The sequence below is a fragment of the Oryzias latipes genome, chromosome 22 (assembly GCF_002234675.1).
Source record: "Oryzias latipes chromosome 22, ASM223467v1".
Classification (NCBI taxonomy): domain Eukaryota; kingdom Metazoa; phylum Chordata; class Actinopteri; order Beloniformes; family Adrianichthyidae; genus Oryzias; species Oryzias latipes.
This window is the reverse complement of record NC_019880.2, coordinates 9,778,370-9,790,986: the sequence shown is the minus strand read 5'-3', so window position 1 is coordinate 9,790,986 and position 12,617 is coordinate 9,778,370. Positions and strand designations below refer to the sequence as shown.

The 12,617-nt window shown below is 37.8% G+C and overlaps 1 long non-coding RNA gene across 1 annotated transcript; it reads right to left on the bottom strand.

Annotated features, from left to right (window-relative positions):
* Positions 1-9,043: 9,043 nt before the first annotated feature.
* Positions 9,044-9,550, bottom strand: LOC105356920. Its single transcript, XR_910965.2, has 2 exons — positions 9,302-9,550; positions 9,044-9,223 (listed from the first exon to the last, which is right to left on the bottom strand). It is a non-coding gene; the product is annotated as an uncharacterized LOC105356920 (long non-coding RNA).
* Positions 9,551-12,617: the final 3,067 nt, after the last annotated feature.

Genomic DNA, 12,617 nt, shown 5'->3' with positions numbered 1-12,617 from the left:
GCCATATATGGCTCGCGAGCCATAGGTTCCCGACCCCTGCCCTAGAGGGTTCTTGTGGAAATATGTGAGAAATTCTGCTCTCAGTGACTTTGGAACTACCAACTGGTACTTCATGCCTTGGTCTTTCCGAGGAGCCCGCCGATAAAACACTCCTTGACAGGTCTCAAAACCTATGCGGCCTGGAGGAGAATGGTTAAGGTGGGACTGGCATAGGTCACATACAGTAGGGTCTTTATTTTGTTCTTGTGTGATATCAGATAAATTTGTAGGCAAGTCTGAGGAAACTTTACCAGAAACTGTTGACCATTTTATGGTTAACTGTTGGAGTGATTTAGGACATTCTGTGTGAAATGATGATGATGCAGCAGTATTAGCAGTAGTCCAACACGAAGGAAGTTCATCAGGCTGCAAAGCATAGTAGAGATGAACACCCGGCAGAGATGAATGAACATTAGAGTCAGTATTTACAGAAGGAGAGTCTTTGGGAGGAATGAATGCATAAAATACATATCCACGGTCTGTTTTCAGGCCGTAAGTGTTTTTGGCAAGATTAAGAAGGGCTCCAGACTTTGTGAGAAAATCCAGACCAAGAATCAGAGGGAAGGCCAGATGTCCATCATCCATTATATGCATGTCCAAAGGCCATTGTCCTCCATGCAACTCAACCCTGATGGTTTTCTTCCCCAAAGCCTGGTGAATTGTTCCGTCTGCCATTACAAAGTTCGTTCTTTCCCCCTGTTGACCTGACTCCTTCTTGTGAGCGATGGTTCTCCATAAACCGTCTCTGATTAGGGTATAAGTGCTACCAGTGTCTAACACAGCCTCACACCTCACACCTCTTATGGTAATGGGAACCACCAAAAGTCTTGGGTCCCGGTCTCTGCGATGGCTCGGCTGTCCTAAGGTGACACCAACAGTCCCTTTTGATGTTGTCTTTTTATCAGTTGGTCTTCTTGTTGGTCGGTCTGAGCTAGAATGCACCTTCTGCCAGTAATCTCTAACTCCGGTACAGTCTTTCTCCACCATAGATCCTATTTTCACCAGCTGGGAAACTGATGACACTGTACCACGTAGACATCCAGCGACCTTTGGATTTATGTTATTTAAGATTCGACGCACTATTTCTTCTTCGGACATGTCTGGTTTCCACTTCAGGCATAATGCTCTGTAATCATAAGCAAAATCCCTTATACGAAATGAAATGAAATATCTTTATTTGTCATTGTACATGTACAACGAAATTACAGTGCAATTTTTTTCCGGTGGAATAAAAAGTCAAGTAAGAGTAGAAAACTAAAAACTGCGAAATAAGACAATATAAGAAAGATATGTTAAAAAATATACAACAAAATATAAAAGGAGGTTACACCTTCTCCGGTTATTGCACACTTCCCTAATAAATAAACTTTACTTAGCAGCGTTACACTGATCAGGCTGTTGGATGGTTACTCTTAGTTTCTCTTCCACCTCGTTCATGTAATCAGTGGGGAGAAAAGCAGACAGAAAGGCTTCCTTAAAGGTTAACCAGTCAAGTACATCAGCTTTTGTGGCTTTCCACCAACTCAGAGCTGGCCCTTTTAAAACAGCAGAAAGGGTGCCTAATAGCTCATTATTGGGTAAAGGTCTAAGATCCAGGTAGTTCTCACATTGCTCGATAAAGCTTAGTGCATCATAATCAGTTTTGTCGCCAAATGTAGGGAAATCCAACCGAACAGGAGGTTTGGTGTAATATGGGGTTGCACCAGATAGACGTGAAAGCTGTGAGTAGTTTGGAGTGGATGGAACAACGGGACTTGCTGGAGTGGAAGTGGCTATGGTTCTCTGGGCTACAGGAGAATTAACAGTTTCAAGTGACTTTATTTGCTGTCTCCAACGCTCATCACGACGTAGCATACAGTTTACAATATCCTTTTCAAACCGCTCAACACTAGTTGTAAAAGCTTTCTCTAGTTTGGCAAAGCTAGCTTCCACATAATCTCTGAAATGGGTTTCTCTGTTGAGGGAGCTGGTCAAAGAGTCCCTGAATCTGTCCTCCAATTCTTTTATGTTATCTCTTAAAGATAACACCTCCTGCTTTAAATCAACATCCCCCAGTTGTTCTTGCTGTCCCCCTTGGTTAGTTAATGTAATGTTAGCTCCTTCAGACACAACCCTTTGCTCCTCATCATTTAACTCAGCATCATCATGCATAGACAACTCATCCTCATTTTGTAAATAAAGAGAACTTAATAAAGATGATATTTCCCCAGCTGAATTTGACCGATGAGTGACAAAAGGTCCAGCAGTAAAATCTGGATCTACAGCAGACATAGCATTTGGTGAAATCCTGGTTGGCAACATTTCATCATGACTTTGTTTCTGTGAAGTTGCCATTTTAAATAAATACAAATGCCCCCAAAAAAATCAAACAACACATTCACTACATTACAAATAAGTCCCCATACTGGCCACCATATGTAACACTCAGCATTAAATGAGAGTATTTACAAAAAAATTAATCAGGGATCTACTTCTTTAACTGAATGTGATTGATTCTTTTTCTCCATTTATACAAAACAACTCCAACACAATGAGGTTTCCCAGGTAATTATGATATATTGAAATATATACATATATTTACAACATCACCTTTAGTAGAAACCACCACCCAACTAGAACCAGTCTTTTTCTTATTTACATAGTACTTTAAAGTTTCTTTGGCGTCTTTTGTCCCTCTGGACAAAGCAGTCTCAAAGATAGTGGGGCCTGTGACGCTCCGTCCGCCTTCTGATGGTCAACGACTTCTTACCGGATCAGCTGTGATGGAAATCGTGAGACTTTCTGGTGAAGGAAGACCTTAGGAAGTGTGGCAGAAAGTTCCGGTATATTCCTCAGCTTTTTTAATCCATAGAACCATCCGTTGCTTTAATCCATCCTTCAAGCGGCAGTCAAACATCACCCCAGCCAGTTTGTTTCTCCTTCCTCGCCTTGGCTCCATCTTTCTCTCTTTTGTGCTGTCATTAGCTGTCATCAGCCACACACCTGAGTAACCGGAAGTCACCAGCAGGAAGTCTCTTGGCTGCCATATTTGTAGTCCACAAAAACATAATCCAAAACCAAATACAAATCAAACTATTATAATGTGCTAACCTGGAAACTTAACAATGACATACTGGACCATTAATATTGGTGGATAATTTGGAAAGTATTTACTGTTTTTTATCCCAACAGCGAAATGACAATCCTATATTTGTGTGGCAATGCTACACAGTTCCTCCTCTATGTTTCACATATGAGACCCACAGTGGAGCCATCATTTCACCTTTTTGACAATATTCAAAATATTCTGCATAATAACGCACAGCCTTTTAATATTTCTTCCATAACACCTTTTTCCAATCTCCAATAGGTGTGTGTTTCCTTGCCCAGAGAAATGTCTTTGTCTTATTCTGTCTAATGCCTTTTCTTGCTGCAACTTGTTCTGCCAAGCCCACAGCTCCATGTCTTCTCTTCAGAGTTAAAACACAGTCAAGCTGTTGTTGTACCATGAGATATCTATCACATAAAATCTTGGCCTGTGATTTAGTTGTGACTTTAGGTTTCCCAAACTTCTTCCTGTCAGTTCAGCAGTTTCTGATGATGATGGAAACTTTTCTCACTGATACCATGACTTTCTTTGTAGTAAGAAAAACCCACACTTTTTTTTGTTATCATGTTCTGTTGCTCTTCCACTATTATTTGCCTTTTTCTGGCCCTTTTTGGAAAGAAAGTACACTACTTTTAACAATCCAATGCTGCTCAAGTGTTGCTCATGATGATTTGGTACCACAGTGTGTTCCAGTACTGCTCTTTTGCAGTCAGAGAAGACCAGAGTCATGAAGAAAAGTTATAACCTATAGAAATGACCAGCTCTGAATGGTTGATCAGCTTCTGCTGTTACAGAACAGCTTTCAATTTTGAATCCATTTTATGGTTCTTAGAAAAGAACCTTTGTGTGACATTCTGAAATGTACACTGTAATTCACCTAACAATTGGACTTTACCATCCTGTACTGGAAATAAAAAACCACTAGGATATTTGAAGTGTTCTGAAACTTTTAAAATCTTGTGCAAATTTTGATTTTAATGTTAAATCAACCACAATGAAATGCTGGATCAAACTTGTTTAATATATTTTTAGAATACTAATGCATTCAAAAAAAGACAATTTATGTCAATAGCATTTTTTGGAACAAAAAAAAACAATTCATTTTAATTCAATTTTATATTTGAATAGCCCAATATTAACACAGTAGTTTTTTCAATGGGCTTCATATCAATAATTGTATAAGAACATGAAATAAGTCATAAATTTAATAGGTAATTACTAAACTAAACAGAATAAGCTAACACACAGAGAAAAGTTTGACAACAACCAAGAAGTCAATGTGACAATCAAAGCACATTTGACATTTGTATTTAAATCAAGCACAGATGCTGAAACAAACAAAAGACATATATTTATCACTTTAAAGTAAACTGTGATGAGATGAAGGCAGTGATGGTAACTGCAGCTGCTATAGATTAGCTTCAACGTAAACCCACACTGAAGCTTGTGCGTCAATCGTCAACACAGGACAGACATTTCGTGCAGCTTCAGTTACAGAAAGCTGTTGTGACTCATGTCCTCTCAGAAACAACAAAGTTGCAAAGCCATCATGTCTGTAGTAAGAAAAAATACTATGGACCAATTTACAGACATTCCAATTTGGACTCCCTCAAAGTGAAACACATGCAAAAAACTTCACAAACACAATCTAAATCAAACACAAAAAATAAATACTTTCCAATCTTTTGGCATAAGTGTCTTTTTATAAATCTTTTCAAGTTAATTGATGCTATTTCAATACGAATAAATGGTAGAATGTTTGTCTGTAAACACAGCCTGCAACTCAAGCTGTAAAAATAGTATTATGTGTTTACACTGGTTTAAAAAACTGCTTCTAGATTATTTTGTTGCCAGTATCAAAACACAATTTACTGCCAAAACTGCAGAATTTTTCTCCATCTGGCCTTTGAGCTCCCTGGCAAGAGTCAAATTCTTTAAATAAATTTCTGTAGGTGGGAAGAAAAAGTTGGAATCCAATCTTGTAAGTCTAGATCAACTTAAGTGACATTTTGTGACATTAGGTAGTCTTGAGAAGTGGAACCAAAAGGTCAGGATGCACTTAACCTTGTGCAGTGGCAGCTGTCGCATCCTGCTTCTTATAACTGAGTAAAGGCAATAGAGTCAGCACCCGTCCCACAAACAAACTGATCTGCAGAGATGCAGAATGAATGTTGCAATTACTCTTCTTCTTTAAAGTTTTATTAGGATTTGCTAAATTCAGAAACAGAAATTTGGAGAACAAACTGAGAGCAAATCAGCTGAAGCATGATTTACAATGAAAAACATTCAAACTAAAGTCCCAGTGTGATACTTTAGGACCCCTTTAAAATTTTGGAGGAGCTTTCTGTCCCTGGAAGTACTTAAATATCATATGTTTGGTTTTAATGAGCTGATGCTTAATGAAACATTATTAACTGCCAGAAATATTAGAATTTTTATAAAATGTTACTCAGAAAATTGAAAGTTCATAAATAATTTGTTCACAAAGTTTAAAGTGTTCACATTTATCTGAAGCTACTCAGTCAAATTTTACCGAGCTAATGTTTTAAGAACAGAAAAGGGTAAAGTTTATAAATATATGTCACAGACATTTATTTTTTGTGCTTGTAAAAATGCAAATGTAAATGTATGCATCTAAACATTTATGCATTAGTCTACTTGCCCCATCACCACCTCTGCAGGCTTATTCACTGCTGGACCTTTGATCCTAATGACATGAATAAATGAAAAACTGTTTTAAAAAAAGTCACCATAAATTAGGAAGTGATATGTAACAAATCTATTTTAAGCCTGTAATAATAAGACAAATACATTGTCAAAAAAATTAGATTCTGAATGTGTCTTTTAAAGACAGTTGTTATAAAAAAAATCAATGCTAAACAACAATTGAAGGTAAAGAAAGAAAGAAAAGCTGATAACTTTGACATGAAGACAACAAAACCATGAAACTAACCACCAAACTAAACCTTTCTTTTATGTCAAATTGTACTTTTAAATGAGGTTTTCCAACATGATTCAAGTATAAATAAATAAGTATGAATACCCAGGCTTTTCTGACACAGATTCTGCAGCTGCAGGAGTCAAACCTGCCTTCATGTCTGTCTGCCTTTGGACATTATTGAGTCCTGAGGCAGAGTGTGGACATGTGCAAGTCCTACCATTGGGCACATGAGGAAACTGCAAGTTTAAATAAGTGTACAACTCATACATTATGCACATAGCTGTAAGGTAGCTGATGTTTAAATATGAAAAAAAATTCTTGCAGTTGTTTGACATTTTGTTTTGATGTGTCAAACAAAACCTCTAAGATTGACAAAGCAGACGAATATTAACATTTTGAGTAAATGACATCCAGTTCGCATTAAATTAATACTGTATAAGATAAGTACCTGTTTTATTTCCTCATGTGGGAGAAAATGCAGATGTTTTCCCCCAGTAGCCTAGGGAAAAGTACGTTTTTTAACTTTAATGAAGCTTTCTTTATAAAAATAAAATACATTTTTAAAAAGCGCCTTCATGCGTCTTAGCTCAAAGTACCGGTACTTTACAATTACAAACAGACAAAAGACACAAAAAAAGATAAAAGATTAACACCCACCAACCCACCTCTTTGCCCCCCCCCCCCTTCACACGTTCGGCCCACGACCCGACACACAATGCAAACAGGCACGAAAAACGTCAGTAACAATAAAAAGACGTATGGCTCGGCTCTGCTGTTGGGAAACAATATACTGTATCAGGAATCTCTTCTATCAGGAGCCAGCTAAGCCACATAACATCCCCACAGCGCCAGACAACAACAGGGTCCACTCTACAGTGGTTAGGTGTTGGACCCCAGCCGAGCACTGCAGCAACAACCCCAGACCAAACCAGCAAACTCTAGTACAAAAAATACCTACCGGTATATGGAAAGATGAATGAATAAGTCCTGCACACAGAGGACTTTTACAAAAATTTTTTACTTTGGGCGAAAGTGGCTCAGGTGGTTGAGCAGGTCAGCCAATGATCGAAGGATTGGTGGTTTGATCCCCACTCCCTCCAGCCAAATGTTGTTGTGTCTATGGGCAAGACTCTTCATCTTCCCTGCCTCCACTGGTGTGTGAATGCGTATGAATGTCCCGATGATAGGTGCACGCTGGCATCCACACCTCTGTCAGTCTGCCCCCGGGCAGCTGTGGCTACATCTATAACTTACTATCACCAAGCATGAATGAGGACTAAATGAATAATGGATACACATTATTAGCACTTTGAGCATCTGGAAAAATCTAATCAAAAATTATTATTGTAATGATCTACATTTGAGCTGTGTAAATGGATGTAATGTGAACTATTGTAAAATAGTTTAATGGAGCTTTAAGCTTTAATGGACAAATTTTAATTTCATAAAGGCCAGGGTGGACTTAAGGCAGATATAATGTTGTATTTAATGTGAAAGTGAGCTGTATTCATACTAAAAATAGTTAAATATCTAATCTAACTATCCATCCATTCTTTTTTATTAACCTGCTATGTCCCTTCCAGGGTCATGGGGTTGCTGGAGCCTGTCCCAGAGGCTGTTGGGCAAAGGCAGGGTACACCCTGGACAGGTTGCCAGTCTGCCACAGAAATGCTTTCATGACATCAAGTATCCTTCTTTTGTCTATCCAAGGGTAGCAGGCTGGAAAGAAAAAAAAAAGAAGTAAATAAACTACGCAGTTCAAGAGGTGGGGGTTCTGTGAACAATTTGCTCAAATTGTGGTTAACATACACAAACTTTAAAGCCTCCCTGCACCCACTGCTCTCAGTGCAACACACACGCAAATTAATTAGCACTAACATGGAGATTAATTTTTATTTTAAGTCCAAATTCTTCCATGGAACCGATCAAAGTCCAAAAACAAGGTTACGGAAAACCTTTTCTTTATTATAATTAATAAAATACATGAATACAAAAGTCACTTGGTGAGAAAATCTGTTTCTATTAGTAAAAGATGGAGATGAAATAAATTAGTATTAACCAAAAAATGTTCTAATCTAAACAGTAATCTTTTGCCTTTTTCTCTCCCAATGTGTGCAGACAAAACACATTTAAAAAACAAAGATTTCATTTCATGCTTAAACATGTATGAACACCACTCTAGCAAAAAAAAACACGCCAGAGACCTGCGAGACAGCAAACCTCTGCTTCACAGCACACTCAACCAAAAACACAATAACCTCAAATGTACTTGTTCCATTATAGTACCTGACATTTAGTTCTTAACCTTCTGCATTTAAATAAACAGTTTGGAGATTACCAACATCAGTGCATGGGAGAGCAAGCATGAAAAGAAAAACAGATTGGTTAAACAGGGAGGAAAACAGAAAGAGAAACAGAAGAGCTGCGCTGTTAAGCTCAGCACCCTGGCTGGCAGACTGAGGCGCTAAAAACACAATAAACAGCTGCAGGGGCAGAACGGAAAAGTGAGTAAATGAGCTTAAAGACTAAACACAGCTCAAAGCTCCTGCCTTTTTTTCCCTCCTTAAATCATTTTCAAGTCATTGCTTTCACCAGAGTATGAAACAGCCTGAACAGCAATGATACACAGCGATCGCTGTTTGATTATAGAGCGGCTGTGTTAGGTTTGTGGGACTCAAAAAAATGTATTTAGTTAAAATAAGCCACTAAATCAGGTTTAGGCTCTTATCAAGACAGTTATGTTGCTCTGAAAAAGCTAAACAACTGTTTTGTTTGGCTGATTTATCAACATTTGTTGATTTTTTAACATGATTACACATTTTGCGTTGACACTTGTAGTGTAGACACTTGCTGCAATATAAACTGCTAAACTGTAAAACAGGCAATAATACTGAACAAAATAGGATACATGTCATAGTGACGATGACAAGGCAGACCCAGATGCTGGAACCCGGAAGTAAACTCAGGCTAGGAGATCAAGTGAAAGAGTTTAATGGATTCACAATCCCAGAGTTCAGGAAAACAGCGTGGACCTGAGGTGAGTATATGTGGCGTGGAAACCAGAGCTTCGCGCCAGAATGTCTTGGGACTTCGTGGCCTGAGCGGAGGAGACGAGGAGAGAACAGGATACCAGCTGCACCCGTGGTGAGGAGGACCTGAAGGAGCACAAAAGAGGTAAGTTCAAGGCTTAGACTTGAATAGGCGTAACTTGACCTTGAGCCAGACGTAAGCACCGGAGAGTGTATAACGGACTGGCGTCGAATGGTGGGATGGATCTCCTTAAGAAGGACAGCAGGTGATGAGATGATGAGAGGCAGCTGGTTCCAATGAGCAGAGTAGGGAGGGGGAAGGCAACCGACCGAGGCACCGTGACAATACACGGAAAACCACTTTTTATGGATTATTTTTGTCAATTTTTATGCATTTAGCCCCAAAAATTCTAAATTGTAACAGGTGTTCTTAGAAGAAAACAATTGATTTTTATGTAAAGTATGCAAAAGAGACTACCGGTGTGGGTACCGGATGTTCTCGGGTTGCCGGATGTTCTCGGGGTCCTTCGGGGTCCTTCGACCAATGATGACGTCACACTATTTGATTGGCTGTAAGTTGCCACGACCAATGAGTTAACGTCGCTAAGTTTTTTTTAAAAACTTTATTGACAATTGCGGTATCATACATTAACAATGACATTAACGTTAACAACGAACAATAACGATGTAATCCATATTGCCTCGAAGATCAGTCACCATTGCCAAATATAACATATTGACATAGAAAATAAAGAATAGAGGGGAAAAAAAGAAACAATGAACATAACACACAAATAAATAAAAACACAAGTAAAATAAAATGAAGGAACATAGAAAAAATCTAAGTAGTCTAATACTAGTTAAGTTAGGGGTACTCGTGAAGTTTTTATTTCTGAACAAAACTAAGCAATTTCAAGCCATTCTTCTTTTTCATATAATGAAGTGATTGAAAGCAAAAACAGAGCTCTTTATTAAATGTTGTAAAAGTGGTTTGGTCTTCAAAACTTGACCTCACCAAGATGGCGGTGCTCTCCTCCCATGAGGAACCACGTGATGTCTCCTCTAGTGATATAATTCATTGGAAGGACCCCGAAGGACCCCGAGAACATCCGGCAACCCGAGAACATCCGGTACCTACACCGGCGCTGTACTTTTTGGACTATAAGTCATTTCAGAGTACAGGTCGTAGACAAGATGCTAACTAAACTCTTTCACTTCAAATGACTAAATCCATTAAATTCTTCACCGTCCGTGTTGCTTTTGAACAACTCAGCAGAGGTGGGCACGTCTTCTTCTACATTACTGCAAATACTGATACTCACACCTGCAGTGCCCTTTAGCAGTTAATGGTAGAATGACGAGCATAAGACCATTTGTTTTAAAAAAAAAATCACATATAAATCACACAGCCGGCCAAACTATGCAAATAAACACGAGTTATGATTCCTAAAATACAATAACATTTCTTTGTATGGGGATTGGTGAGTAACTTAAATCACTGTCGCTAAAACATGTGTGAAAAGTTCTAAGCTGAGCTGAATACCCAAATACAAAATTGCCATGGAGACATGGATAATATTAACCCATTTGGATATTATATTTGTTTGCCGCATCAAAAATCCAAAAAGAAAAAGAAGTAAGGGAGAGGTGAAAATGTAAGGCAACAATTAGATTTTTTTTAAATTGCATGTATATTCATTGTTGGAAGTCAGTATTTCCAATGCAGTTCTATGGGTTGATGATGATATAAAACAATAATACTTTTTCCAATTTTTTTTTACTTCATTGTAACAAAAATAAGCTCTGTCAGAGGAAATGTAATGATGACAGTTTTGATAACAGTCTTATCAAAATAAAAGTCCAGTTTCACAAAGATGGACAACAAAAGCCACATATTTAATGAGGTTAACGAGACCTATCTATATAGTCTGAGTATGAGTAAAATTTAATTTATTCACATGCATAAAACTTACCTCCAGTTTTTTTATGTATTTGCGATCTATTTGTTTCTTTCGACTGTAAGAGTCATCCATTCTGCTACAATCTAGAGACCTTGCCTTTTCATTTTAAAGAACTTTAATTGCAGGATAGCAAAATATAAAGATACTACTTTTTTTTTTTTTTTTTAAACAAAAAAAGGTGAGCGTATCTCTCAGCTGATGTGAAGTGTGTATGGTACCAGAGAGGAAAACAGAAACACTGGCGGTGGGATGGTCAGCACAGCTTCCTGAATACTGAATGTGTCTGTGTTCAAACACGCAGCTGAACTGTGCTGTGCTCCACAACATGGTCTCAGTTCAGAAGGGAGTTGGCTCAAAGTTGTTTTTTACATCTCAGAGAAGGTTCACACTCGACTCAGATTTTCTCCTGTGCTTCCTTCTTTTTGTCTTTTACTGGATGAATCGTTCATCCCTTGACAGGAGGAACAGTCGTCACTAGTTTCAACATCCTGCATAGAAGTTCACTAAGTTACTCTTCTGCACAATGTGCATCACAATCAGCTGCAGCATCCTTTATCCAAAAACAAAATAGTCCTTTTCCTGCCGGCAATTCGACAAATTCAGTAGGTTCTCCTCATGGCAGCCACGTAGTTACTGTTGGGTCATTCCAAACAGTTAAGATCCTTTCTGAGCATGAGCCAAAATGTTGATGGACGCCAAATGAAAGTGAAGAGCTACGCTGCAAAAAGAGGTAGCCTAAAGAACACTAAACTTAAGAAAATCACTAGAAAGCACTTACATTTTCTTTCCATGCAAGCATTTTTGATGAAGAAGAAATCTTACACTGAGATATCAAATTCTAGAAACAATGAGTTCCCAACAAGCATTCAAAAAGGGAAAAATAAGCAAATACATTTCTTAGAATGACTTCAAATTACTTAAACAGCCCAGTATTTTTTGCAAGTTCTAAACAAATGGTTTGTATTTTTTGAGATTTTATGTACCTAACTGTAGTTCATTTTGATTAAAGTGACCCAAAAAAACTAGAGTAATAAGTGGAAATCACTCATTTTAGAACAAAATGTGAAAAAAAAGGAATCAACCTTATAAGTTAGCCCGTCTCAACAAATCCTCATAAAATCAAACCAGCAGCTGTTCTTAGAACATACATTTACATTTTTGCTTCCAAATTCATGGCAAAGAATGCCAGTTTAACTTATCAGCATGTATTATCCTTAATACCCAACCATAAATTATTGTGGTTCATATAAGCTTCAGTTAATAAATACAATTACATTTTAATGCCATGAAATGTTTTTCTGCATTTTTTGTGTCACTCAAATAAAACAACAATACTTCCAGCAGAACAATGATCAAAACTTTGCAGTCAAGAACATGCAAACTTCTAACAGAAGGATGGTTGGCATTCACTTCTTAAATCGAGCTATTTGAGTTTTATTTAAGTCTTGAATCATCAAGAGTTTGGAGCAAAGAGATTTTGACTATTTTTAATAATACATTTTGTTATAAATTATAGACTGTAATGATTTAGAAAAGCTTGGAAAGATGTGGAGCAACTT